Source organism: Schistocerca cancellata, chromosome 9 (assembly GCF_023864275.1).
Source record: "Schistocerca cancellata isolate TAMUIC-IGC-003103 chromosome 9, iqSchCanc2.1, whole genome shotgun sequence".
In the NCBI taxonomy this organism is placed as follows: Eukaryota; Metazoa; Arthropoda; class Insecta; order Orthoptera; family Acrididae; genus Schistocerca; species Schistocerca cancellata.
In genome coordinates this window covers 69,316,169-69,342,977 of record NC_064634.1, presented here as the reverse complement: position 1 = coordinate 69,342,977, position 26,809 = coordinate 69,316,169, and the positions used below count along the sequence as shown (strand labels likewise).

The window sequence follows — 26,809 nt, the reverse complement described above, 5'->3', positions numbered from 1 at the left end:
CAAAAGGCGCGGCATGCTGACAAAAGGAGTTTTGCTCCTGCACGATAACGCTAGGCCTCACACCCCTCAAAAGACTTGGGATTTGATTGATTCTTTTGGCTGGGAAGTTTTGGACCATGCACCATACAGCCCCGACCTTGCTACCTTTTCCGGTACCTGAAACACCATCTTGGCGGGCAGCACTTCAATGACGACGATTAAGTGAAAGCGGCCATGAACTCTTGGCTGTCGGAGCAGGCGGCCGAATTCTTTGAAGAGGGAATTAAAAACTTAGTTGTACGGTATGACAAGTTCTTAAATAAACAAGGCAACTATGTAGAAAAATAGGTAAAAGTGTGTAGAATCAGAAAATAAAAGTTTTTTTTACAAAAGTATTTGTATCTTTTTTTTAAAAATAAAAATGGCCCTTACTTAAAAAACAACCCTCGTAAAATGATTGAGAATGTATGCAAAATTTAGTTTACTAACAACATTTATTTTCTCAAAACATAGACAGACATAAATCATGCTAAACAAGTTATTGATTGAATACTGTAAACAACTAACAGTTGGTTTAAGAGTACAATGGACACGGATCCTGGGTGGCAGTTGTGAGTCAAGTACTCTGGTCCTAAAAATGTGGATAACGCAATCTGAATTGATCTGATGCTGAGCAGACTTAGATTGATTAAATCTACTGTGTTTTCACTACACAGGTGCAGCTTAGAGCAAGTGGCGATTGGGATCTGTACGCCCTCACAATGCCGGAGCATCCGTACGTTACCCTGTTTGCTTTGTGCGGCAATGCCAGCTGGCAAGATGGGTGCGGCGGGGGTGAGACGTGAGGCGGCACCTGTTAATCGATCGCGGCCGTTAAAGAAATGCAAAATCTGACGGTCTAGCGATCAGGCAGACGGATCACAGTTTACTCTCCACCAGAGCCCTGAAATAACAATAGATTTCAGTGAGTGACACACCCGTTCACTGTTCGTACCAAGACCAATTTGGCTCACTTATACAATGGAATGCACAAGGATACCAAACGTCACGACTGGTAAACCAAAAACGAATAAGTGTGCCCTCGGCAAATGAGTAGTCCGAGACATTTGAAGTCACACTGTCAGTACAGTAAGAACTTCACCACAGGCTCTCCAGTCTAACTACTCGCAAGTGATGTCAGTCTCAGGACAGGTCCCAAGCACCAACCACACATTCCAGCGCATCGACCAGAAATCCTCTCCCAGACCAAACTCCAGCATCCGAGTACCTTGCATATCTTCAGAAAAAAATCCGTTTTCCCATGAAGTGCACGAACGACACTGCCTTCACGCTGTCTTGAGCCAATCATGGAGGTGCTAAATCTCCCCTCCCACATGACAGCAAAAGCTCTGTAGAACCAGGGCAAGAGTTAAACCTGCATCTCTGGAAAAAACGAAACCGCCAATTACTGTTTTTTTTAAGTTTTTGCAGAGGGGGAAGATGCTTTTCTCCAAAGTCATGTCGCTTCCCACACCAAAAAGCAAACAGATACAATCTTAAAGATCTTTATCTAAATCACCTGTGCCTTGGAGCTTGTTAGTCCTAGCTGTGAGGTGTAATAGAGATTCTATCTCTAAACTTTTCTGAAACGCCAGAGTTTCTTATACAACCGAGGCAGCTAATGGAAGTGGGTCACAGGCCTATTTGCAGTATCGGCGAACACGAAAACTTGTGAATTTTTATTACCTGTGCCTCTCCACACAATGCTCGATTTACAACTCTGAGACGCCCGTGATTAGGATTGTGGAAAGGGCCAAATAAGGTGTCAGTCAGTTTCACTCCAAAATTGTAATTTTTTGTTATTTAATAACACCCTTAAACCAAAATGGCAAATAGCCAAACCTTTACAACTACAAGTTTCAAAATCCAATTCTTTCATGGCTGAAGGCCTCCAAACAAGAAATGTTAAAAAGCAACAAGATTAATTTGAAGTGACTGGAGACATGCAGTTAAAATTGCAAATATATATATATCACAGCTGGATAGAACAAACATATACAAGGTGCAATACAAATGACTGAAGACCACAATTAAATTTCAGACTTTTAAAATATATCACCATAATCTTTTAAGGCAGCAGGCAGCAATATTTTCGCTTAAGTGGAAATTTTGAGAATCAGGCTTTAAGCGGCTGTAGGCCCACAGCTGATTTTCCAAAAATTAAAAAAACTTTAACCTTTAAGTTTTCAATGGCCGAACACACACTAAATGAAGAAGCAACGCAACGACGATAACTAAATTTAAGAATAAGTTTTTAAGTGGCTGAAGGCCCACAACTGATTTACTTCAACTGATTTACATAAAACACCATGCATTTTTTTCCCTTTAAAGCATTGGCTATAATAGATTGCCAACAGACCATTAAACACCCATGAAAAGGACAATATAGACAACGGCACTCAGACGCCTCCAGTGGGGGGTGGGGGTGGGCCTGCCATTGACACATTAACGTTCACTTAGGTGAGACAGGTGGTGGCCCAACTACACTTGATCCGTCAGTAACCCAACCAAGAGACAGTCACAGACCGACCAACCAAACGACTTGCTAGCCACCAATCGGTACATAAAAACTCGAAGACCAAACTGTTATGGACGTGATTATCCACAATGAAATATGTATTAAGCTGTCAAAACTACACACCATGTTGGACAGCGACAACAGGTGACGAAAGGACGCTTCCTGAAATTACGTTAGTGGCCAGGGCACAGGGCAGGTAACCGGAACACTAACGGCCACAAGGCAGAAAATTCCGCTGGTACACTTGAATTTGAAATAAGGTAATATAGCTAACTTCACCGAAAAGGAACACTGCCTGAATTTACGTCAGTGGCCAGGGCAGGTAACCAGAACACTAACGGCCACAAGGCAGAAAATTCCGCTGGTGCACTTGAATTGTAATGAACCAATATAGTTAATTCCACTGCATGGCGACGCGATTTCACCACTACAAACACTTGGTGTTGCTCACAGGAAAAGCACCCCAACAGTGAACCACCGAAACGAACGACACAACATGAACGGATGTGGCTTGGGTACTTAACACACCACTGAACTTTGACGTCCTGGGTCAGTGAGCCACGAAGCTCGTAGCGATCAGGCAGCTCCACACACACTCCGACATTGTGCAGGCACCGCCAGTGGACCCAGCTAACTGCACCGCATGGAGATACCCTCCCTGGTCCACACCAACCAACCGACTGCCCTCAGAATGCCGACAACTTCTAAAATAGTCATCAGTGGAAATAACGCCAACTACATACATAACCTGAGAATCACTTGCATGAAGACCTGAACGATACCCAACAGTAACTAAGCATGCAAGAAGACAAATCAGGAGTCGTTGCAGCCCTCATCTCGTGGTCGTGCGGTAGCGTTCTCGCTTCCCACGCCCGGGTTCCCGGGTTCGATTCCCGGCGGGGTCAGGGATTTTCTCTGCCTCGTGATGGCTAGGTGTTGTGTGCTGTCCTTAGGTTAGTTAGGTTTAAGTAGTTCTAAGTTCTCAGAGCCATTTTTGAGTCGATGCACACACACACACACACACACACACACACACACACACACGCAGCCAACTCAGGAACGATCGGCGAGCCAAAACGCGTCGTCCGGTAGGGCGACCGACCGACGATCCTCCAAGTCCGTGGCCTGGCTCAAATGATGCATGGCGGCAATGGTCAGGAGAGCCATGTCGACGCAGACCTCACTTCTCCAACCCGACTGCACTAGTGCCACATTGCAACTCCCCGACTGGCAGGTCTGGACTGCACTCCAGATGGGTCCCAACTGACTGGCAGCCTGAACTTGTGACCCAAACTCCTTACGACAGACAACGAGCAGGAAGTTATAGCAGTCGAGCAAAGATACTATGAGAGTGGATATATAGATACATGCTGTTAGCACTGTTCACAGTCAGGCAAAGCAGCAACTCAGTGACACCAGTAATTTAAATTAATGTAGTGAGGTGGAAGTACATTAAAAACAGGGTGTAAAATACATGATGATGGGAACATGAGCCACGCAGGGCTCAACCTCCACTGTATAGATACGTCCCTTCAGTCTGTCACCCCCAGCCCAGCCTTCGGCTGGCACCAATGCAGGTATCATGACATTGTTCTGCTGGAGACTTGTCTCAATGAGGGGCTGTTCTTCTGCCCTGTACAGCTGTGGACCTGTCCAGCAAGATTTACTGAGGGATGGGATCGCCACCAATTGCTTTCAGCTCTAAACATGCCGTTTCTATGAGCTAAGACCCATAAAAATACGTCACGCTTTAAGCGTCCTACCAGGTTCCATCAACATCTGCTCAGGCCGTTAACTTTCTAGAGTCTCGCTCAAGGTGCATCAGGTTGTAACAAAATCTTTGACAATTTTCCATATACAAAATTTAGGTGAGAGAGTAACTTGTCCTCTCTTAATTAGATGTATTAAGAATCTTGTGCATTTGTCCAAAAAAGTTAAAAAAGCATGAAAACTCCCACTTGCACAAAAACATGGAATGGAGAGTAGTGAAAGCTTAAACATTATTTCGTTCTTGCCATAAACTATAGTTAATTATGTACAAAACAACAAAATTGCACAAAAGCAATTGTTTCTTTTTTCAGACAAGTTATTCATATTCATATTATTATTATTATTATTATTATTATTATTGACAATGGCTGAAGTTGTATGAAAATGTTGATAACCATAACCATTATACAGCAGATGCTATTAATTTCACACTCTCATATTTATCTGAATTCAAAAGTTTGTGAACACCCAGAATGTTTACTTATGAGCCACCACTGGTTAAGAGGCTGTCTCTGGTTCGCTTAGCGAGTACAAGGGCAGCAGCACTGTGAAACCAAGTGCAGGGTTGGCCCAGGTGACTGACAGCATAGAGGAGTTGTGTAGGAATTTTACGAAGGAGGATCAGGTAGTGAAACTGGGTGGAGCAGGGAACAGTATTGACAGGGATGGGGAATATGATGTAGGTGGTGAGACTGTAAAGATAGCTGCTCAAACTGGTGGCATTAATGTTCACTTTTAGCAACTGTTTCAGTACCATGGTCGGCCTCATCTTAATGTGGCTGTTAGGCACATTAACATGGGGCTGGGGCAGGTGCTGATGGCAGAGGGTGTGGCTCACATTTCAGTGGTGCCGGTTGGGTCCACCAATTGATCGGGTTTCACTAGGTATGGCCTGCACCTCAAAAGTATGGGAAGGGGAGGCTGGCAAAGCTTATAGGTGACAGTGTAGTGGGTGGTGGTGCGGTCACTGATGGAAAAAATTCCTGTAGTAGTTAGTGTTAGAGCTGCACCTTTTTTAGACTGAAGTCAGCTGATAGGTATACCTGCTTAAAGGAAGTCCCTCTAACTAAGGGCTCACCTTCAGACAAAGTCATGTTTCCAAGTAGAGGAGGAATTAGCATATTTCATCAAAATATAAGAGATGTTAGAAATAAAGTTAGTGACTCTGAAATTATTGATATGTTGAGGCACCATTTAAATAATTTAACAATTCAGAGGCTTCCTTTACCAGGATACAGATTAGCTGGCTGTTTTTCAAGGAGTTCCTTGTGGTGTGGGGGAGTGGCTATGTATGTAAAAAACAGTATTCCATTTGAGTCCATAGACATATGACGGCACTGCACTGAACAGATATTTGAAAGTTGTGTAGGGGCAGTTGAATTTAGTGAAACTAAACTTCTAATTGTTGTTGTTTATAGGTCCCCTAACTCTGACTTCATAGCATTTCTGCTCAAGCTAGAGAAGGTTCTTGATACACTTTGTGGGAAGTACCAGAAATTAGTCATATGTGGTGACTTCAGTAGAAATTTTGTATATGATGGTGCAAGAAAAGGGATGTTGGTAGATCTCCTAAATACATACGATCTGATGCAGACTGTTTTTTCCAACTAGGGTGCATGGGAACAGTAGCACAGCCATAGACAGTATTTTTATTCATTCTTCATTACTAGATGGGAGTTCTGTTAGTAAAAGGGTGAATGGCCTTTCGGACCATGATGCACAAATTTTAACACTAAACGGCTTTTGTTCTCATACAAATGTCACATATAATTACAAACCATGTAGGAAACTTAATCCAACAGCAACAAAGAATTTTTTAAACCTTGTCAAGGAACAAGAGTGGCAGGATGCTTATAGTGCTGATAACATAGATGATAAATATAATGCTTCCCTTAACACATTTCAGCTGGCCGATGTGGCCATGTGGTTTTAGGCGCTTCAGTTTGGAACTGCGCAATGGCTACAGTCGCAGGTTCGAATCCTGCCTCGGGCATGGATGTGTATGATGTCTTTAGGTTAGTTAGGTTTAAGTAGTTCTAAGTTCTAGGGGACTGATGACCTCAGATGTTGAGTCCCATAGTGCTCAGAGTCATTTGAACCATTTGAATTTAACACATTTCTCACGCTCTTTGAGAGTTGCTGTCCATTAGAATGTTCTAAATGGGGTACTAGCAGTAATAGGCAGCCCAGGTGGTTGACTAGTGAGATAAGGATATCATGTAGAACAAAGTGGGAATTATATCAAAATGATAGAAGTAGTCACAATCAAGCTAGAGTAGCCCATTACAGACAGTATTGTAAGGTGCTTAAAATGTTATTAGGAAGGCAAAGAGTATGTGGTATGCAAACAGAACAGCTAATTCACAGGATAAAATTAAAGCCATATGGTCAGTTGTGAAGGAAGTGTCTGGTCAGCAGCACAAGGTCCAAGATATAAAGTTCAGTTCGTAGTAAAAATATTTCTGTTACTGATAAATCAGATATGTGCACAGTTTCTAACAATAATTTTCTGAGGATTGCTGGTGAATTAAATAAAAAATTAGTTTCTACGGGGAGTCATATAACTCTCTTGGCAAATGCCTTTTCCAGATTGATGTCTGAAATAGTCCTCTGTGATAGTGACAAAGAGGAGATTGAGTCATTAATTAAATCACTGAAGACTAAGGACTCTCATGGTTATGATGGAGTGCCTAGCAGAATATTAAAGTACTGTGCTGGCCATGTTAGCCATGTATTTAGCCATACTTGTAATTTTTCCTTTAGGAATGTCAGTTTCCTGAACGATTTAAGTACTCAGTAGTAAAGCCGCTCTATAAAAAGAGAGAAACGGATAATGTAGATAATTTTGGACCTATTTCTATGCCATCAGTGTTTGCTGAAGTTATTGAAAGTGCTGTGTATGTAAGGATAATTGATCATTTTGCATCACACGATTTGCTGTCACATGAACAGTTCGGCTTTAAAACTCGTTTAACAACTGAAGATGCTATATTCTCTTTTCTCTGTGAGGCACTGTATGGGTTAAACAAAAGGTTTCGAATGCTAGGCATATTTTTTGATTTAACTAAGGCGTTTGATTGTGTTGATCACAAAATATTGCTGCAGAAGTTGGTCCATTATGGAATACGGGGAGTAGCTCACAATGGGTTCACCTGTCACTTTAGTAACAGACAACAAAACATCAATATACACGATGTTGAGAATGGCTGTGATGTGGAGTCTGAGTGGGGTATGGTCAAGTGGGGGATGCCCCAGGGATCAGTGTTGGGGCCACTCCTGTTCCTTATTTATATAAATGATATTCCCTCTAGTATTACGGATAACTCTAAAATATTTCTGTTTGGTGATGACACTAGCTTGGTAGTAAAGAATGTTGTGTGCAACATCGGCACTGTTTCAAAAAGTGCAGTTCATGACCTGAGCTCATGGTTTGTAGAAAATAAACTAACTCTAAATCACAGTAAGATTTAGTTTTTACAGTTTCTAACACACAATTAAACAAAAACTCACGTTTTAATTTCACAGAATGGGCTTGTGATTAATGACACTGAACAGTCCAAATTTCTAGGTTTTCAGATAGATAGTAAAGTTGTCGTGGAAAGCCCATGTTCAGGATCTTGTTCAAAGACTTAATGCTGCCATTTTTGCTATTCGAATCGTATCTGAAGTGAGTGATCGTTCGACACGAAAATTAGTCTATTTTGCTTATTTCCATTCGCTTTGTCGTATGGTATTATATTTTGGGGTAACTCTGCCCTTTCTAAAAGGATATTTTTGGCTCAGAAACGGGCGGTTCGGGCAATAAGTAGTGTTTAAGTTAACGAACCTCTTGTTCTGGGTATTTTCACATTGACCTCTCTCTCTCTCTCTCTCTCTCTCTCTCTCTCTCTCTCTCTCTCTCTCTCTATATATATATATATATATATATATTCCTTACTGTCATTTCATGTTAACAATATTAGCTTATTCCCAAGAATAAGCAGCTTTGACTCAGCTAATACTCGGCGGAAATCAAACCTGCCTTTGGATCGGACTTCCTTAAGTCTTGTGCAGAAAGGTGTGCAGTACACTGATGTATCCATTTTCAATAAGCCACTACTCGAATTCTAAATCTAAGCAGTAATCCACACGCTTCCAAATCGAAACTGAAGAGTTTCTTCATGGGTTACTCTTCCTATTCTGTCCAGGATTTCCTTGAAAAATTAAGCTGATTCTTGTTGTATTGTTGATTGCGTTTACTTGAACTTATGGATTGACTTTTTTTGGGCTTATAAACATTTTATTTTTATCTGTTATTACTTTTATGTTGTAATTTCATATAGTGACACGTTCCATGACCTTGGAGATTTGCTCCTGAACTTGGTCCTAAGGAACTTGACGTGTAAATAAACAAATAAACTCGCCATCAACTTTCATGTCACCCCTGCGACGCATTAATCAAATGGTTCAAATGGCTCTGAGCACTATGGGACTTAACTTCTGAGGTCATCAGTCCCCTAGAACTTAGAACTACTTAAACCTAACTAACCTAAGGACATCACAAACATCCATGCCCGAGGCAGGATTCTAACTTGCGACAGTAGCGGTCGCGCGGTTCTAGACTGTGTTGTACAAGGTAGCCATTGTCGTCTGCTTCGTTAATTTTTTGGCTGTACTGTTCTGCGTGTTTTTATTGTGCAGTTGTGCTAAACATTATCAAAATGAGTGAAGAGGCTGTTGCTAGCCCGTCTCGGGAGTCGTCAACAACCCCTACCGGTAGGCCTACGGTTAGAAGAAAACCAGTGTTACGTAGAGATGCTCGCAAAATTATATTGCGTGTGATTGAATGCTGTGGAAGGGAAAGGGAGCAGAGAAAATTGCTTCACCCCATTTACAAATCTTCAATGAGAGCTACTACATACATAGGACAAAGCATGCGTAGCATTGGAAGATTCAGTTTTCCAAGAATCATCCTGGCGTATCACCACAAACGCCTGGCGAGAAAACGTGAGTTTCCATTTCAGATATTTTGTTCGCGATCACTTTGAAAGAGCCCCCATTTCGTCCGAGGTACCTTATATTTCATTAAATTTGCCGGCGCATTTACTGATATATGTGGATACTGCATGCGAAATACACTCCTGGAAATTGAAATAAGAACACCGTGAATTCATTGTCCCAGGAAGGGGACACTTTATTGACACATTCCTGGGGTCAGATACATCACATGATCACACTGACAGAACCACAGGCACATAGACACAGGCAACAGAGCATGCACAATGTCGGCACTAGTACAGTGTATATCCACCTTTCGCAGCAATGCAGGCTGCTATTCTCCCATGGAGACGATCGTAGAGATGCTGGATGTAGTCCTGTGGAACGGCTTGCCATGCCATTTCCACCTGGCGCCTCAGTTGGACCAGCGTTCGTGCTGGACGTGCAGACCGCGTGACACGACGCTTCATCCAGTCCCAAACATGCTCAATGGGGGACAGATCCGGAGATCTTGCTGGCCAGGGTAGTTGACTTACACCTTCTAGAGCACGTTGGGTGGGACGGGATACATGCGGACGTGCATTGTCCTGTTGGAACAGCAAGTTCCCTTGCCGGTCTAGGAATGGTAGAACGATGGGTTCGATGACGGTTTGGATGTACCGTGCACTATTCAGTGTTCCCTCGACGACCACCAGTGGTGTACGGCCAGTGTAGGAGATCGCTCCCCACACCATGATGCCGGGTGTTGGCCCTGTGTGCCTCGGTCGTATGCAGTCCTGATTGTGGCGCTCACCTGCACGGCGCCAAACACGCATACGACCATCATTGGCACCAAGGCAGAAGCGACTCTCATCGCTGAAGACGACACGTCTCCATTCGTCCCTCCATTCACGCCTGTCGCGACACCACTGGAGGCGGGCTGCAGGATGTTGGGGCGTGAGCGGAAGACGGCCTAACGGTGTGCGGGACCGTAGCCCAGCTTCATGGAGACGGTTGCGAATGGTCCTCGCCGATACCCCAGGAGTAACAGTGTCCCTAATTTGCTGGGAAGTGGCGGTGCGGTCCCCTACGGCACTGCGTAGGATCCTACGGTCTTGGCGTGCATCCGTGCGTCGCTGCGGTCCGGTCCCAGGTCGACGGGCACGTGCACCTTCCGCCGACCACTGGCGACAACATCGATGTACTGTGGAGACCTCACGCCCCACGTGTTGAGCAATTCGGCAGTACGTCCACCCGGCCTCCCGCATGCCCACTATACGCCCTCGCTCAAAGTCCGTCAACTGCACATACGGTTCACGTCCACGCTGTCGCGGCATGCTACCAGTGTTAAAGACTGCGATGGAGCTCCGTATGCCACGGCAAACTGGCTGACACTGACGGCGGCGGTGCACAAATGCTGCGCAGCTAGCGCCATTCGACGGCCAACACCGCGGTTCCTGGTGTGTCCGCTGAGCCGTGCGTGTGATCATTGCTTGTACAGCCCTCTCGCAGTGTCCGGAGCAAGTATGGTGGGTCTGACACACCGGTGTCAATGTGTTCTTTTTTCCATTTCCAGGAGTGTATGTTGCGATTAGAGTTATAGTAACGAAATAATACATTCAAATTTCGTGCCTACTGCGGCAGATTTACGGTATGTACTGAGAAAATGTAGTAAGCGACAACCTTTCCTTTCATTATTTTGTGGGGGGTGTCAGCGAGAAAAATTTTCGTAAAGGTTTGAAATTGTATGTAACGTTTGTTGCTAGTCGCTAAGTGCTCTCATTCTCAAATAGTGGGCGCATAAATCTGGGTCTTTTCCCGCGGTGGCATCTCATTGTTTATGACGTCATATCTCCTCAAGAATGTGTCTTATTTCCTTTTTTTTCGGCTAGGAACCTTCGTGGGCGTACGGAGAACAAATCACTAAAATTTCATCGCAATCGGATGAATGGTTTGGGAACGCACGGAGGGCAGACATACATACATTCATTTTTATATATAGAGATTGACAGTTACGTTATACTATATGACCTGTTTAAGTATATTTAAATTTTATAATTAATAGTTTAACAGTGCGTGGAATGAAATAAAAGAATTGCGAGCAGTGGAAATCGAACGCGGGTCCGGTGCATGACAACACTTTATTTAATCAATTGCGACACTGATTTTACTGGTGAAACGTTGTCCATTACTCTTTTCGGGAGTTCGGAGAACAACTCACCAAAGTTTCATTGCAATCGGATGAATGGTTTGTGAGCGCATAGTAGACAAACATCCATACATTCATTTATATATATATATATATATATATATATATATATATATATATATATATATAGATTTTAATGTTCATGACGAATTCAGTTTCGTTTACGAACAACATTTAAAGCGAGTTTTACTTCCAAGCCTTTCGTCTGCTTTCGTGTAAGCACCACGCGCAATTTGTAGTGCCAGCACTGCAACTGGTAGGCGTGCCTTGTCCCCCCCATCCAACGGCTCCTGTCCCCTCGCCAGCCAATGCTTGCTTCCTCCTCTCCCCGCACTCCCCTCTCAACTCTGCCGTCTTACAGTTAACACACTGTAGTGTAGGCAGTCTCTTTAGTAGATCTCTTACATTTTCTAAGTTTTCTGCCAATAAAACGCAGTATTTGATTTGCTTTCTCCACAACATTTTTTATGTGTTCTTTACAATTTAAACTGCTCGTAACTGTAATTCCTAGGTATTTAGTTGAATTTACGGCCTTTAGATTTGACTGATTTATCGTGTAACGGAAGTTCAATGGATTCCTTTTAGCGTTCATGTGGATGACCTCATACTTTTTATTATTTAGGGTCAGTTACCAATTTTCGCATCGTTCAGATATCTTTTATAAATGTTTTGGAATTTATTTTGATTTTCTCATGAGTTTACAGGACGATAAATGACAGCATCATCTGCAAACGAACTAAGACGTCTACGCAGATTGACTCCTAAATCGTTTATGCAGATAAGGAAGAAGAGAGGCCCATTAACACTACTTATGGGAACTAGAAATCACTTCTGTTTTAGTCGGTGACTTTCCATCAATTATTATGAATTATGACCTCTCTCAGAAGAAACCACGGGTCCAGTCACATAACTGAGACGTTATTCCATAAGCATGTAACCTCCCCCTCACTTACCGACCTTAATGACAGTGAAAAATGAAACCGCGTGTACCTAATGGGAGTTTTGGAAAAGCAATCGTCACCGAAGTTAATCTGTCGGTAAAGAGGGAGGAAAGGGTTACATCTAAATGAAAGGAAAAGTGCTAATGAAACTGGTGGAAATTAATTTTGAAAAGGGGTAAAGTTAATAAAGAAAGTAAATGTGCAGCCGTTACGTTAACAATTAACTAGCAGTAATTAGCTATTTGAGATTTGGGGGAAATTATGGTCGCCAGTCCTAAGGACAATTACTATAGTAACTGAAAAAGAAAGGTTATTACACATATAATTAGCACTAGAAGTGTGGCAACTGAAGGTTGACACGTGTAGTGTGAAAACTGAAAGTTTGTCAGAAGTAATAAATTTCGCTACACTCTGACTTAATTTAGCAAAAGAATTAATAAAACAGGAAAATCGAAAGTTAATTTAGTGACTGAAGTTAATAGTGAGCTTTCTTTCTGAAGCACATCGAAATTCAGTAAAACACGGTTAGTCTTGGACTACCTCAACAATCATTTCAAAAGCTACTTGAATCTACGCAATTTAGAAATAAGAGATTTAGCTTTGAACTTGAATTAAATGATTCTGAACAATTAACAATAGTAAAATTTAGTACGTACCAAGCTGAGCTGCAGTCACAGGTAAGCTAAAATATGGTAACAAAACTCGCACTCTTAATTTGTGCTTGTGTAATCTAAATAGTGTAGCCAGCTATAAATACTTTAACCGAATTTTGAAATTAAAGCAGTGAAAACGAGTTAGCTATATTACTTTAATGCTGGCGTTTGAATTTCAACGACACTCGGGTTCATTTCGGAAAAGGAAGGGACTCTGCTTGGTAATGCAATTGGGACAATGAGCAACAAACGTTCATGCTAAGTTGCTGTAATTATAGTGACGAAAATGGAACAGTTTGAAAAGCTGAGGTCTGCCATACAGTTCTAAAACTTTACGTGCGTCCAGTCTTCCTTGTCGGTTGATTGAAGGTTTGAAGCCGTCGGTTGAGGAGGTGGCGACAGTCACTCATTGTCGGCCGTCGCTGTTGCAGAAGCTGGATGTTGGCGCGCCTTCTTCTCGACACAGTCACCAGAAGAAACGGGCTCTTGATGTGCGCTAGTTAATGTTTCCCGTCCGCGACACCATGTCAGAAACTATCATCGCAAGTCGAGCGCAATTACATGCTGCCAAACCCTGAAAGCGTGGCAACTCGCGGGAGCGTCACACAACACACTTGCTTCACTCGCTACTCCAGCCACACTCCCTCTGCTCAGCCCGCGCTCCACGCGGCAGAGTTAACACTACCAAAGATCCTACACACTTTGATTCTTCACACGACCTATCGACGTAATCGTTCGATAGCAGTCTTCCCTAGGCAAGACCCAGCGTAAAAATACAAATAATATTTACAAAACAAACCAATTATACATCGACATAAATGTATAAATATATATACAAACAGTAAAACAATTACAATATACAAAGAGACAGAAATGTCATATCTTGAGGTAACAAAGCAGGGAAAAAAATAATAGTACAATAGATGGAAATAGGAGGATATGCATTTCCGGCATTACACATGCCCCACATTGTCTGAGGATGTTCGTGTAACGTAAACAGACTCAGAAAATGTCCCAAAAAAGAAACAGCGGAAATGCATATGCTCAAAACATCAAAAAATTTAGCATTCGTCTAATTAACCATAAACCAATTTTTAGACGATAATAATTGAGTGGAGACACTTCTAATCTTATTCCACTCTGTCATCTTGATCAAAATAAAACAGGTTGACAACATATTAAAATTCATAGAAAACATAGAAAATGGTTTAGCTATTCTAAAATCATCAAAATTCCTAACAGTATCAAGAAATGGAATACAATTTACAAAATTAATCAGAGTACATGGCCATAAAAACAGGTAGATCAAAATACGCAAATTAATTATTAATTACATAGAATACATATTTTATATAAACTTTTCATAATTAATATTCTCGCCATGAGAGTCCTCTTAATGCTAAACAAGAAAATAATATTCAGCAGATCGAAAAAACCATAAATATTGACAGTAGAATTCTTTCAGCTGTCCAGGAAGAAAAACAATTCCGCCTTCCGTACTCGCAAGTACAAAGAATGCCGACAGCGGCACAAGAGCCGACAGCGGCACAGAGCCGACAGCGGCTCCGCCTCGCCACTATTGTTGCGCCCGCCTGTGCGGCACGCTTGATCTCACTCGCCCGCGTAACGGCATTTCCAGAACGTCTGTTTCACTGAATTCTTTAGGAAAAACTCACTCCCGAGTAATCTCAAGGAGTCCCTTAATACTATCACAGTGGATAACTCAACACTGTCCCTCATCACACGCATGTACTAGCCTGAAACTTAAAACAGCGTCTAAGTACATCGGCAATGACTAGTAAAACACACATTCATGAAATCTGGCAGCTAGTTACAAAAGCATATTTACATTCCTTAATCTACTGTGACTCAGCTGAAAACTTAAACTAGCAGCTTGGATTTTTCAGATGATTACTAATCAGTTACTCTTAAATCATTTAGTCAAAATTAATTACTTATTAATTACAACTTCTTTAATGACCTCTAGGTCAGGCAAAAGCATCGTAACATGGCACATCCTTAAATCTTACACTCTATATTTACATACTGCACAAGTTACCCATTGTGTGGTATTAATCGATCCTAGGTTGGTACAATTTCAAGTCTACAATATTCCGTATACCTAATCATTTTCCAGAGCTTGGATACTCTAAGCAATAAGCATTTGTGTGAGGTATACCAATGACTTTATATGGTCCATTATAAACAAACTTAAATTTAGAAATTTCATTGTCTATCTTGCTCGATTTCTCATGAGCTTTTACAAGTACTAAGTCTCCGATTGCAAACTTAGCAAAACGCGCTTTAGCGTCATGACGACGTATGCGAGCATCGGCTTTTAGCTTCATTACTTCCCGCAAACGATCTTTTTTCACACCAATACTAATGTCAATCCGTGGAGGGAATTTGATTATCTCTTCCAATTCACTTTCTACACTTTTGTCACTTCCGAGATTCCTCACGTTACGGCAGTTCAAATTCATTCCTACGTCAATGTCATCTGGCCAGTTAACAATGTGTATAGGCTGGTATTGCCTATGCACACCGTCTCCTGCCTCGTCAAAACTATCTACTATCGTTTTATCTTGTGACGTACATGTCAAAGTTTTGCTTTCGCAATTAATCACCGAATGGTACTTTAATAGCCAATCTAACCCGATAATTACTTCCGTAGTTAAGTCTGGCACGACGACAAACTCTTGTTCAAATCGTGCCCCACATATCTCGAAGTGGACAAAAATCTGTTTTGTGACCGGTTTACTGGCCTTCCCAGTAGCACCGATAATTTTCACTCCTCTTACTGGCATAACTACGATGCCAGGTCTGTCTTTCAGTAACTCAAATATTTTCCCAGATACAGCACTCAATTCTGCACCGGTGTCAATCAACACATTTAGTTGTAGGTCGTGCATATTAACAGACACTACTACCTGTCTACACTTGCCCTCGATTGTTTCTTTATTTTCCCACAGTAAATCCTCGTCTATATCCAGGTCATTCCAGAAAAAAACCATCCGGCTTTGATCCTAAATCCGGCTTATCTGGCGGCTTTTTCAGCCTCTGTTCACATACAGTTTTAATTGCAACACGTTCGTCCTGAGGCTTAGTCTGTAGCTTCGCCTCCAATACCGAAACCTTTTCCTGTAACTCGTCAACTAGTGAGTGTTGCTTTGCTATCAATTCACTAATTGTCACCTTCGTTGATTCCACTTTGGTCAGATTGATCTCATCTGCCAATCTACCTGGAGGAATGTGCCCAGTATTATCTGCAATTACTTCCTCTGGATCTGCGCAACCCACACTGCTACCGTCTGACCGTATAACGTCAGCTCTAACCTCATACACGCTGTAATCTACGTGCTTTTCTACCAATCGTGTCCGGCTATCACTGAAATTTTCGTAATCTTTCTCCTTAATACTTTCGCAATGTTTAAACTGGAGGTTTGCGTCGGATGGGTCGGCTACTTCTACCACTATAACTTTCGGTAAAGTCTGCCGGTTATGGCCAGAACTTTCCGTTACTACTTCAACATCCAACTCCTGCGGGACGAAACACGACGAATCTTGCTCGTGCTCCCCATTAACATCAACTATTTTTAGTAAAGTCTGCCGGTTAGGGCCAGAACTTTCTATCACTTCACAAACACTATCTTCCTGCGGGACGAGACGCGGCAAATCCTGCACGCGCTCCCCATAAACGCTTCTCCCATACAGACCCCTATAATCTCTTAGTTCGTCGTATAAGCGTCCGAACTGCCTTAACCAGACCTCATCCCCCTCTGCATCCCCTCGCTCGATGACGGACGTATTATCCGACATCTGATCTTCTCTCAACAATTGCGAATCATTCTTAAACTCAATCTCCAGTTCCGCTGTGGGTATTACAGTTGCCACTTTATAATCGATTTCCGGAACACTACTTAAATTGTTCTCACTGACAGTGAATGTACTACCTACTGCCGTGTATACAGCTGATCTACTACTTGTGGGCGCACTCCTTTCTCCTAACACTGGCACACACTCCCGCCGTTGATTATTCCACACGGAATTTTCATAATGACGATACCTGGGTTTTCTCCTGTTATTGGGCCGCCAAAATTTCTCCACGCCCGCTCGGCCCCTCACCGGCGCGGCTAATGGTTTCCCTGTCTCGTCCCAGCAGATACGCTCCCCGGATGCTGCTGAGGCGGATGATCACACCCTCTGGCGTTATTACTATTCTGTGAAGCCCGTATCACGTTAGTATGATACTGGTTTCTGTCATTCCTGTTATTATTTGCATTGTACCGATTGTTATTACGGTCCGAACCATTATTGTTATTGCTGCTGTATGCATTATTCCCATGGTTATCGTTGTTATGGTTGGGGTGGTACCCGTTGTTGTTACCACGGCCTCTAACACTGTCGCGATTATTGCGCCAGTTGTCCACACTGTCGCGATTATTGCGCCAGTTGTCCTCGTCCTCAACTCCTTCCAGGAAATCATTGATTGTCCTGTAATTGCTTCCTACGTAGCGTTTTGTATCATCTGGAAGCTTCTTGTAGAGTTCCCAGACTATTTCGGATTCCGTGCGGCGATCACGCAAATATTCCAACTTGCGGATCCAGCCCTCACAAAACTCCCTCATCGAACCGCACGAATTCGCATCGAAAGGCCTCGATACGACAAATTCGCGCCAGACACTTTGCTGTTTTTGCTCTGACCAGTATTCAGCCAGAAACAAATTTTTAAACTCGTCAAAAGTCAGGTTCGTAATGTTGAGGTTTAAGCCCCAACGCTTGGCATCACCAGCCAGCACATCAATAACCGCATTAATTTTTCTCTCATTAGTCCATGATCTGGGTAAAACTCTTTCACAATTTTTAATGAAATCCGTCGCGTGTATACCGCCTTTTTTCAAGGGGTCGAACCGCTCCTCTTTCGTCAACAATTCCGAACTATGTGCACAGATTGGCACATAGCTCTGTTTTTCGTCAAGTTTCTTTTCTAATTCCGACACTCTCGTAATTACTTGGCAAGTGGTTGTCGCAAGCGTTTCCACTTCCCTCTTTTTCTCTTCGCAGGTATTAGCCTGCTCCCTCACTTTAGTGTCTACTTCGGACACTAAAGCCTTTAAAGTTTCCACCTTCTGTTGATCCTCTTTTTTCACTAATTGAATTTGTTCCGTCACCTTATTCTCGATGATCGGAGCAACTGCTTCTCCTACACTTTTCTCGATTCTGCTAATTTCGGAATCAAAACGAGTATTTATGCTCGCAATTTCCGCCTGAACGCCTATCATTTCCTGTTTAAGATTACCGATTTCGGTATTAATTACAACAATATCTTCTTTGATTTTATCAACTTTCGTATTAACAACTCCAACATTGTTGTTAACAACATTAATAGCTTTGTTCTGATTGTCTAGCTTTCGTTCAATTTTTTCAGACTGAGCTTCTTGCTTGGCAGACTGAGCTTCTTGCTTGGCAGACAGAGCTATAATTTCTGCCGATTGACTCTTGATTTCATTAATCAAAACATTCAATAAATCAGTTAAATTCCCGGAGACTACCGGTTTTACTTCCGTAGCTGGTTCCTCTATATATGTTCCCCCGTATTCATCATCAAGGGGTACAGATTTGATTTTCGCTTCCGATTCCGAAACATTTTCTAAAGTTTGGAATTCCATTTCTGCTCTTTGTTGCGTTTCGGCGGTCGCGTCTTTCATGCTAGCCGCCTGCCCCTGAACAATGGGAACCGCCGTGCGCGTTTCCCACTGTTCGACCGATTGTTCCGTATCCAAATCTACCAAATTTTGGTAATTGTTGCCTTCACTCATTTTAATAATTTTCAATATAAATGACAAATTTCAAATCTAATTAGGATTACTCCCACTACTTAATCTCGCTGACGTAACGGCCTGTACGTAACCAGTACTTTGTTACGAGATTTGCACAATGCAAAATTCGTGTCCAGAACAACCTCAAATCCGAAGATTGTCCTGTCACCAGGTCGCCACGTGTAACCTCCCCCTCACTTACCGACCTTAATGACAGTGAAAAATGAAACCGCGTGTACTTAATGGGAGTTTTGGAAAAGCAATCGTCACTGAAGTTAATCTGTCGGTAAAGAGGGAGGAAAGGGTTACATCTAAATGAAAGGAAAAGTGCTAATGAAACTGGTGGAAATTAATTTTGAAAAGGGGTAAAGTTAATAAAGAAAGTAAATGTGCAGCCGTTACGTTAACAATTAACTAGCGGTAATTAGCTATTTGAGATTTGGGGGAAATTACGGTCGCCAGTCCTAAGGACAATTACTATAGTAACTGAAAAAGAAAGGTTATTACACATATAATTAGCACTAGAAGTGTGGCAACTGAAGGTTGACACGTGTAGTGTGAAAACTGAAAGTTTGTCAGAAGTAATAAATTTCGCTACACTCTGACTTAATTTAGCAAAAGAATTAATAAAACAGGAAAATCGAAAGTTAATTTAGTGACTGAAGTTAATAGTGAGCTTTCTTTCTGAAGCACATCGAAATTCAGTAAAACACGGTTAGTCTTGGACTACCTCAACAATCATTTCAAAAGCTACTTGAATCTACGCAATTTAGAAATAAGAGATTTAACTTTGAACTTGAATTAAATGATTCTGAACAATTAACAATAGTAAAATTTAGTACGTACCAAGCTGAGCTGCAGTCACAGGTAAGCTAAAATATGGTAACAAAACTCGCACTCTTAATTTGTGCTTGTGTAATCTAAATAGTGTAGCCAGCTATAAATACTTTAACCGAATTTTGAAATTAAAGCAGTGAAAACGAGTTAGCTATATTACTTTAATGCTGGCGTTTGAATTTCAACGACACTCGGGTTCATTTCGGAAAAGGAAGGGACTCTGCTTGGTAATGCAATTGGGACAATGAGCAACAAACGTTCATGCTAAGTTGCTGTAATTATAGTGACGAAAATGGAACAGTTTGAAAAGCTGAGGTCTGCCATACAGTTCTAAAACTTTACGTGCGTCCAGTCTTCCTTGTCGGTTGATTGAAGGTTTGAAGCCGTCGGTCGAGGAGGTGGCGACAGTCACTCATTGTCAGCCGTCGCTGTTGCAGAAGCTGGATGTTGGCGCGCCTTCTTCTCGACACGGTCACCAGACGAAACGGGCTCTTGATGTGCGCTAGTTAATGTTTCCCGTCCGCGACACCATGTCAGAAACTATCATCGCAAGTCGAGCGCAATTACATGCTGCCAAACCCCGAAAGCGCGGCAACTCGCGGGAGCGTCACACAACACACCTGCTTCACTCGCTACTCCAGCCACACTCCCTCTGCTCAGCCCGCGCTCCACGCGGCAGAGTTAACACTACCAAAGATCCTACACACTTTGATTCTTCACACGACCTATCGACGTAATCGTTCGATAGCAGTCTTCCCTAGGCAAGACCCAGCGTAAAAATACAAATAATATTTACGAAACAAACCAATTATACATCGACATAAATGTATCAATATATATACAAACAGTAAAACAATTACAATATACAAAGAGACAGAAATGTCATATCTTGAGGTAACAAAGCAGGGAAAAAAATAATAGTACAATAGATGGAAATAGGAGGATATGCATTTCCGGCGTTACAAGCACCCAGTTTATTAGAAGCCGCTTGTGTGGTACAGTATCACAAGCCTTTTGGAAATCTAGAAATACGGAATCAATTTGAATTCCCTTGTCAACACCTCTCAACACTTAGTTGGAAATAGCTAGTTGTGTTTCACAAGAATTCTCGAGGTAATTCGTAATGTTCGGACACAATATACACTCCTGGAAATGGAAAAAAGAACACATTGACACCGGTGTGTCAGACCCACCATACTTGCTCCGGACACTGGGACGAATGGAGACGTGTCGTCTTCAGCAATGAGAGTCGCTTCTGCCTTGGTGCTAATGATGGTCGTATGCGTGTTTGGCGCCGTGCAGGTGAGCGCCACAATCAGGACTGCATACGACCGAGGCACACAGGGCCAACACCCGGCATCATGGTGTGGGGAGCGATCTCCTACACTGGCTGTACACCACTGGTGATCGTCGAGGGGACACTGAATAGTGCACGGTACATCCAAACCGTCATCGAACCCATCGTTCTACCATTCCTAGACCGGCAAGGGAACTTGCTGTTCCAACAGGACAATGCACGTCCGCATGTATGCCGTGCCACCCAACGTGCTCTAGAAGGTGTAAGTCAACTACCCTGGCCAGCAAGATCTCCGGATGTGTCCCCCATTGAGCATGTTTGGGACTGGATGAAGCGTCGTCTCACGCGGTCTGCACGTCCAGCACGAACGCTGGTCCAACTGAGGCGCCAGGTGGAAATGGCATGGCAAGCCGTTCCACAGGACTACATCCAGCATCTCTACGATCGTCTCCATGGGAGAATAGCAGCCTGCATTGCTGCGAAAGGTGGATATACACTGTACTAGTGCCGACATTGTGCATGCTCTGTTGCCTGTGTCTATGTGCCTGTGGTTCTGTCAGTGTGATCATGTGATGTATCTGACCCCAGGAATGTGTCAATAAAGTTTCCCCTTCCTGGGACAATGAATTCACGGTGTTCTTATTTCAATTTCCAGGAGTGTATGTTCCAAAATCCTGATGCACATTGACGTTAATGATATAGGACTATAGTTACATTACCTTTCTCGAATATTGGTGTGACCTGTGTAACTTTCCAGCCCTTGGGTATGGATGTTTCGTAGAGAGAGCGATTGTATATGATGGTTAAGTATGGAGCTATTGCATCAGCATGCTCTGAAGGGAACCTAATTGGTATACAGTGTGGAACAGAAGACTTGCTTTTATTAAGTGATTTAAGTTGCTTTACTACTCCGAGGATATCAGCTTCTAAGTTACTCATGTTGGCAGCTGTTCTTGATTCGAATTATGGAATATTTACTTCGTCCCTTTTGTGAAAAATTTCAAAAGGCTGTGTATAGTAACTCTGCTTTGGCAGCACTGTCGTCGATAGTATTTCCATTGCTATCGCGCAGAGAAGGCAGAAATTGTGTCTTGCAACTAGCCTACTTCACATACGGACAGAATCTCTTTGGATTTTCTGCTAGTTTTTGAGACAAAGTTTCGTTGTGGAAACTATTATACGCCTCTCGCTTTGATGTCCGCGCTAAATTTCCATCGTTCATTGTTTTTCGAGAACTGCCGAGCGTTGAACGTGTTACGCTTGTGAATTATTTCTAAAGCTGTAGACAAAATGAGTGATATAAGTGACAGTGGCTCAGATAATTCGTCTAGAAGTGATGGAATACCTTCTACGAAAGCCAAAAGGCTTACTAAGTATAAGCCGATAAGGAAAATAGAAAAGAAATCTCACACAAGGCGTAATGACGCCTGTGCAATAAAGATTCCTCGTGTGCTCATGGAGGGGTTGCTGATGTGAAACAACATGCTTCTACTAAGACTCACTAGACTCGTGTGTAGGCTTTCACGGCCGGCGTGTTCAGTAATTAAAACTTCCGGGCTAAGAGGCCGTGGTCTAATAGTAGAAATACTTCTCTCTGACGTTTCGTTGCCAGCTGCGGGTAACACGGAAGTTTTAATTACTAGACTCACTAGACTGTTTGTTAGTAACAGAGCACCAAGCACCTTATCCTAATACACTCCTGGAAATTGAAATAAGAACACCGTGAATTCATTGTCCCAGGAAGGGGAAACTTTATTGACACATTCCTGGGGTCAGATACATCACATGATCACACTGACAGAACCACAGGCACATAGACACAGGCAACAGAGCATGCACAATGTCGGCACTAGTACAGTGTATATCCACCTTTCGCAGCAATGCAGGCTGCTATTCTCCCATGGAGACGATCGTAGAGATGCTGGATGTAGTCCTGTGGAACGGCTTGCCATGCCATTTCCACCTGGCGCCTCAGTTGGACCAGCGTTCGTGCTGGACGTGCAGACCGCGTGAGACGACGCTTCATCCAGTCCCAAACATGCCCAATGGGGGACAGATCCGGAGATCTTGCTGGCCAGGGTAGTTGACTTACACCTTCTAGAGCACGTTGGGTGGCACGGGATACATGCGGACGTGCATTGTCCTGTTGGAACAGCAAGTTCCCTTGCCGGTCTAGGAATGATGGAACGATGGGTTCGATGATGGTTTGGATGTACCGTGCACTATTCAGTGTCCCCTCGACGATCACCAGTGGTGTACGGCCAGTGTAGGAGATCGCTCCCCACACCATGATGCCGGGTGTTGGCCCTGTGTGCCTCGGTCGTATGCAGTCCTGATTGTGTCGCTCACCTGCACGGCGCCAAACAGGCATACGACCGTCATTGGCACCAAGGCAGAAGCGACTCTCATCGCTGAAGACGACACGTCTCCATTCGTCCCTCCGTTCACGCCTGTCGCGACACCACTGGAGGCGGGCTGCACGATGTTGCGGCGTGAGCGGAGGCGGCCTAACGGTGTGCGGGACCGTAGCCCAGCTTCATGGAGACGGTTGCGAATGGTCCTCGCCGATACCCCAGGAGCAACAGTGTCCCTAATTTGCTGGGAAGTGGCGGTGCGGTCCCCTACGGCACTGCGTAGGATCCTACGGTCTTGGCGTGCATCCGTGCGTCGCTGCGGTCCGGTCCCAGGTCGACGGGCACGTGCACCTTCCGCCGACCACTGGCGACAACATCGATGTACTGTGGAGACCTCACGCCCCACGTGTTGAGCAATTCGGCGGTACGTCCACCCGGCCTCCCGCATGCCCACTATACGCCCTCGCTCAAAGTCCGTCAACTGCACATACGGTTCACGTCCACGCTGTCGCGGCATGCTACCAGTGTTAAAGACTGCGATGGAGCTCCGTATGCCACGGCAAACTGGCTGACACTGACGGCGGCGGTGCACAAATGCTGCGCAGCTAGCTCCATTCGACGGCCAACACCGCGGTTCCTGGTGTGTCCGCTGTGCCGTGCGTGTGATCATTGCTTGTACAGCCCTCTCGCAAAGTCCGGAGCAAGTATGGTGGGTCTGACACACCGGTGTCAATGTGTTCTTTTTTCCATTTCCAGGAGTGTATTTCTCGAAGCGTAAACCATCCGTCTCGGAAAGGGACAAGATTACTGCTCGAAAACAGGCGTCTGTTTATCACACTGTAAAGCATTCTCTTAGTTACAAGGGTGTAGATTCTTCATACATCTGCAGTGATTCAAAAATTGACCAAAGTTTTAGTAGCGGAAGAACAAAAGTGGAAGCTGCTGCATGCGAAGTATTGGCCAAAGAATTTATTCAAAATAATTTATGGACCATTAAAAAAAAATCTTTTCTACAGCGGCAGATGCAAGTAAGAAAAAAAAATTGAAAAGTGTTTCCCGTTTGCTTACGCGTCTTTGATTATGATTCTGGGATTGTATATGGTCAACTGGAATTTGTAAAATGTAACGATGAACTTGCATATCAAGTTTCGAAGTTATTAAATAGCGTTTCGGCTTTCGTCGCTGGCACGCTAAAGTAAACGACGGCAGAAACCATTACATTTATACGCTTCTTTAAGCTGAAAATGGTAAATCGTCAGAGTTGGTTTCCCCGTCCACATTCTCTACAATGCTGCAAAATACAGTACTGATAAACTGGAAGTGGATGTAGAAAGTATGATACTGCAAATATACAGTCACTTCAGTAGCTCTGCCAAACGGAGAGCGTACTTTCAACTCCAATTTGAAGCGCATGAGGTGTAATGGAAAAAAAAAAACATGTGGCTACAAGATTTTTATATCTTGGTCCTGCTGTCGAAAGGGTATTAAAAATGCCCTGCACTAAAATTTCGTTTTCTGGAACTCCGCGGTGAATGTCCTTGTCTCCTAGAAAAGATAATCACATGTGAAGAAGAGAAAAAAAAAATTTGGCGTTTTCGTATTTCTGCATAGCGTAATGTTTTCAGCAGAAACAACAATGAAGAAGACTGAATCAAATTCTCTGTCAGTTGTTGAGATGCATGCTGAACGGCACGGGATTCGCGAAAAGATTAAGCAAAAAATAAAAGACAATATTTTCGGAAGTAAGACACTGTGGGATTCGGCATGGGTTTCGAAAAAGACGATCGTGTGAAACACAGCTTGCGCTATTCGTCCATGAGACTCGGAGGGCCATAGACACGAGTTCCCAGGTAGATTCCGCCTTTCTTGACTTCCGCAACGCGTTTGATACGGTTCCCCACAATCGTTTAATGAACTAAGTAAGAGTACATGGACTATCAGACCAATTGTGTGATTGGATTGACGAGTTCCTATATAACAATGGAGAGAAGCCTTCCGAAGTAAGAGCGATTTCAGGTGTGCCGCAGGGGAGTGTCGTAGGACCGTTGCTATTCACAATATATATAAATGACCTTATGGATAACATCGGAAGTTCACTGAGGCTTTTTGCGGATGATGCTGTAGTGCCGGCCGCAGTGGTCTAGCGGTTCTGGCGGTGCAGTCCGGAACCGCGGGACTGCTACGGTCGCAGGTTCGAATCCTGCCTCGGGCATGGGTGTGTGTGATGTCCTTAGGTTAGTTAGCTTTAAGTAGCTCTAAGTTCTAGGGGACTTGTGACCTAAGATGTTGAGTCCCATAGTTCTCAGACCCATTTGAACCATTTGATGCTGTAGTATATTAAGAGGTTGTAACAATGGAAAATTGTACTGAAATGTAGGAGGATCTGCAACGAATTGACACATGGTGCAGGGAATGGCAATTGAATCTCAATGTAGACAAGTGTAATGTGCTGCGAATACATAGAAAAAAAGATCCTTTATCATTCACCTACAATATAACAGGTCAGCAACTGGAAGCAGTTAATTCCATAAATTATCTGGGAGTAGGCATTAGGAGTGGTTTAAAATGGAATGACCATATAAAATTAATCGTCGGAAAAGCAAATTCCAGACTGACATTCATTGGAAGAATCCTAAGGAAGTGCAGTCCGAAAACAAAGGAAGTAGGTTACAGTACACTTGTTCGCCCACTGCTTGTATACTGTCCACCGGTGTGGGATCCGTACCATATAGGGTTGACAGAAGAGATAGAGAAGATCTAACGGAGAGCAGCGTGCTTCGTTACAGGATCATTTAGTAATCGCGAAAGCGTTACGGAGAAGATAGGTAAACTCCGGTGGAAGACACTGCAAGAGAGACGCTCAGTAACTCGGTACGGGCTTTTGTTGAAGTTTCGAGAACATATCTTCACCGAGGAGTCGAGCAGTATATTTCTCCCTCCTACGTATATATCGCGAAGAGGATAAAATCAGAGAGATTAGAGCCCACACAGAGGCATACCGACAATCTTTCTTTCCATGAACGATACGAGACTTGAATAGAAGGGAGAACCGATAGAAGTACTCAAGGTACCCTCCGCCACGCACCGTCAGGTGGCTTGCGGAGTATGGACGTAGATGTAGAGAAAATTTGCCAGAGTTTCTTTTTTTAATTGTTGTTAATAACATCTTATTATTGGTAAGTTGTTAACGTCATATCTTGCAATCTCCTTTTCATAAAGAAAATTTGTCAGCTATTGGAAATTGTTTTTGAAATTGTTTTTTTTTTAAATGCCATACTTAAAAATTTATTATTGAGAAAGTCTTTAAAATAAAAAGGTATCTTTAGTAGTGTGTGTTATTTCACCAGCACCCCCTGGCCCCTACTTCCACGATTACGTTTTGGAATAACATGTGTACTTGAGTTGTTTGTGAACCGCCCTAATTGATGGTTCAGTCC

General features: G+C 43.2%; 1 protein-coding gene across 1 annotated transcript in view; it reads right to left on the bottom strand.

The window, feature by feature from the left end:
- The window catches only part of LOC126101598 (UDP-glucosyltransferase 2-like), an 82,211-nt gene that overhangs the window by 34,830 nt on the left and 20,572 nt on the right, over window positions 1–26,809 (bottom strand). The gene's annotated exons all lie outside the window — the stretch shown is intronic.